Source organism: Marmota flaviventris, chromosome 6, assembly GCF_047511675.1.
Source record: "Marmota flaviventris isolate mMarFla1 chromosome 6, mMarFla1.hap1, whole genome shotgun sequence".
NCBI classification, from domain to species: Eukaryota; Metazoa; Chordata; class Mammalia; order Rodentia; family Sciuridae; genus Marmota; species Marmota flaviventris.
The window spans coordinates 65,905,297-65,909,529 of NC_092503.1; the positions used below are offsets into that span (position 1 = coordinate 65,905,297).

Consider the following 4,233-nt stretch of genomic DNA (forward strand, 5'->3'; position numbering starts at 1 on the left):
ATGTGGAAAAAATGTTTTAAAGATGAAATGGTACCTTGACAGACTTGTGATGGCAAAGCCAAAAGACAATCTTAAGTAACAGTATTTATTTTTGGATTTTGAGGGGTCAGTGGGATGAACATGTGTCTCCTATAGCCTCCTGTATTCCAATAGGACCATGTGGGGGTGTGAATCCTCAGACATGAGTCTATTGACATGGATTATGAATAAAGCCGCAAAGTGCTCCCTGGGACATTCCACACTGGTATTCTGCAACACCCAAAGGTGATTACAATAGATTACTATGGTATTAGTTAAGACAGGTTTTTTTTTTTTTTTTTTTTTGCATTTACCTCTTTCTTCTTTCTTCCCTTCATCTCTGAAGGAGGCAGAGTCAGCAAAATGATTATGGAGAAGTAGGAAAGGGTTTTGAAGGAGGGAGTAAACTGCGCCAGACGTAAAGTGGTCAAGGTCGTAAGTTTCAAGTGGAATAAGATTTGATCATAATTGACCTTAACTATTAACATGTGAATGTGACCAGAGAAGACAAGATTTCATCTACAACAATGACAAAACCTTTAGCTCAATTCACACAGTGGTCAAGAAAATAGTTTCTTTTTCCTTGAGTCTTACCAGTTTCAACATAATAAAACATATATACTTGGATGAAATGGACATGTTTAAAGAAGAAGAAGCATTTGAAGATCAAGACAAAGAAAAGTAGAATATTTGAATATTGTAATAACCATTAAGTAAACTAAAATAGTAATCAAAATCTTACCATTGTTCTTCCTTGAAAAAATTTATAAGCTAAAGGTAGTTTGATGAGTGAGTTCCTGAAATTTCAAGGAACAGACAGTCTTATCTAAAACAAGTAAGGCAGTTTGAAATATAGAACTGGAGACTAATGTAACTTAGATAGATATAAAAAATCTGAATAAATATTAATTAATACATTAATATTTTCAAAATAATATATTATAGTCTATTTAATGTGTAAACATCAGGAATTAGTTTAATATATTCTTTTATATAAATATATTAACATTAGACATGTTTGTTTTAGGTCTATCAATATTTATAATTTGAAAAAAACTCAAGCCTATTAATGATAAATATTCTTAGAAAATTAATGATAGAAAAAATGTTGAATTGCTAAATCTTATACTTAATATATCACATTCAGTAGGAAAAAAGAATGCAATGTTGACATACTCCTTTTGAAAGTATTATCAAAACTACCATGAGAGACATTTTAAAAAAGAAACAATCAGCTCTATCTATATTTTCTGGTTTGTCAAGTTAAATATAAATACCTACACAAAGGATCCCATAAAAATTTCAATTGCACACAAGTTGGTGTTGATGGGACATGCATAAATGGGAGTAGGGATAAATACAACTGAAATCCCTTTCAATTTTTTTTTTTGGTGGTACTGGGGATTGAACCCAGGCCCTGTGCATGTGAGGCAAGCACTCTACCAACTGAGCTATATCCCCAGTCCTGCAATCCCTTTCATATAGATGTCATGCCTGAAATTGTGGCATAAGATAACAAGTTCTGTGAATCTAAGATTCAGAATGAACTAGAACTAACAAAATAAACAAAATAATTAGTTAGTGCAATAGATGGGGAAAGATGAAGTATTTTTAAAAATTAAATTTTGGTAAAACATGTATCATATAAAATTTACCATCTTATCTTTTTAAAATGTGTAAATCAGCCGTGTTTGATATATTCACTTAATTGTGAAACCAGTCTCCAGAACTTTCCAAAAACTTTGCAAAATTGAAACTCTCTACTCATTGAATAACTCCCAATTTCCTCCTTCCCCACCACCAGTCTACTTCCTGTTTCCATGAGTCTGACTACTCTAGACATCTCATATGAATGGAATCATGCAAAATTTGATTGGTTTATTTCACTCAGAATAGTATCCTCAAGATATCAGGATATCTTTCCTTTGAAGGCTGAATAACATTCTGTTGTTTGCATATGCTGTATTTTGTTTATACATTCATCCTTCAATGAATGTCATTGGGTTGCTTCCACTTTTTTGATATTGTAATTCTTCTAGGAATGAGTGCACGAATCTCTCTTCATACCCTACTTTTAATTCCTTTGGAATATACCCAGAATTCTTTTGGATCATATGGTTATTCTTTTAATTTTTGAGGAACTTTCATGCAGTTTTACATAGCAGCAGAACTATTTTACTTTGCTGCCAACTGTGCACAAGAGTTCATATTTCTCAAATCCTCTCCAACACTTTAATTTTCTATTTTTCAATAGAAAACATCCTAATGGATATAGGGTAGTAACTCATTGTGAATTGATTTACATTTACCTAATCATTAGTGATGTTGGGCAACTTTTCAATATGCATATTGGTCCTAGAATATTTCTGATTTTCAAAATTATCATAAACAAATAGTTCAAGAAATTTTTTGAAGAAAGAAGATTCAGTGCATTCGATATAAAATAATAACCCTACTGTCTTGGAAAAAGAAACAGTCATAATTCACATTGAATAGAAAAGAACTTCAATTATTTTAATAATAACAATAAAGATAACTTTAAATATAAAGGTGCCTTTTAAAAATATGAGATGGACAGAACTTGAAATATGAATGGTATGTCTTGGCTTTTCTGGAATGAAGTTATCTCTATGTTTATTCACAGAAAAAAATGAAGAACTTCTACAAAATAATTGGAGGCAAAGCTACTGATAAATGTTAGGTAAAGTCTGAATGGTAGTGAATATTTTGAAAACAACTCTGGATTTATTAATAATAATGGATTTCAATATAATTTATAGTGAAATATCTTTACATTGTTTCAGAATGGTAAGATTTTTTGTAACTCTACCTAGTGTGGACAAGGAGGAAGGAGATGGTAACTCTTAGTCAATGATGATGAGAGTATTAATGAGACAAAAACTTTAAGAGTACTTTGGCCGTATCTACTACATTTGAATATAGGCATATATTACTACAATATATACAACATATTGATATTAATGATATAATATCATTTGGGACAACATTATCATGAAAAAGCCCAAAGATTAAGAATCCTACTTTTAAAAAGTACATAACATATTGGTCATTTTTATTCCCATGTACCTTCCCTTTCTCTCCCCTCTTCCTTGCCCCTGGTTCCCTTCTCCTACTCTACTGGTCACAATATCACAACCCACCGATTTAAAAAATCATCATTTCCAACAATTAAGATAAAGATCATCAATTAATGACAATTTTTAGAAAGTATTCCCTTGTATGTGTTAAAACAGGTAATATGTGAAAATGTTCATTGATGATACAAATATACTATAGATATATTTCAACAATAGTATTGGAATACTTGAACACTTTTTACAGAGAAAAGAAACGATTTAGTCACTGTGTCACATGCTATAGTAATTGCTACTCAGGTGGCTAAATCCTCCTGGATTGCTTGAGCCCAAGAGTTTGAGGCCAGCCTGGCAAATAGAGAGACTCTGTTTCAAAAGAGGAAAAAAAGGGAAAGGAAATGGAAAACAAATAAACAATGCATGAGCACTATTTCACATTAATAGAAATTAACTTGAACTTGATTACCTATCAAATTGTAAGAACTAAAGCTATTAAACTTCCAGATCAGAAAAGGCAGAAAGAATTATAAAGCAGGATCATATAGTAGCTTGGGCTGGGGATAATCATACCTAATTTCTTTTATATATCAAAATTAGAGATGTTACACAAAATTTCTGAGTAAGTTCTCCCCTCCACCTTAGTACTCACATGGATTCAAGAAATTCCTGGTGATCATCAGGGTTGGAAAAATGTATATGCCCACGGAACAAACTTTGAAAGAGAAAACTGAAGATGTATATTTGAAAAGGCCCATCACGTATACTTGTGAACAAGGTAACATACAATATGCATTCAGGAAAAAAAAGAGGGTGTGATTGTGAAAGTCACTGAAGAGGTTAGAGTGTTAGTGTAACAGAATGAAACCTTATGTTAACTGAGTGATTATCTGAATGACTGACATGTATTTCTTTTGATCGTGTTAGGGCACATTTTGTTCTTTATTATCCACAAGATATGAATAATAGTTTTCAGTGTGGCATTATTTCTAATAGTAATGAGAACAAAGTGAAAACAAGCCTACATATACACTAACAGATAATAAACAAATTTTAGGTAACTCATATAAAGAGCATTGTTATGGTTTAGATAGGAGGTGTCCCTAAAAGCACATGTTTAAGA

At 31.6% G+C, this 4,233-nt stretch overlaps 1 non-coding gene across 1 annotated transcript; it reads right to left on the reverse strand.

The window, feature by feature from the left end:
- Positions 1–1,407: 1,407 nt before the first annotated feature.
- Positions 1,408–1,479, reverse strand: Trnav-cac (transfer RNA valine (anticodon CAC)). Its single transcript has one exon. It is a non-coding gene; the product is annotated as a tRNA-Val (tRNA).
- Between the last annotated feature and the right edge of the window lie 2,754 nt (positions 1,480–4,233).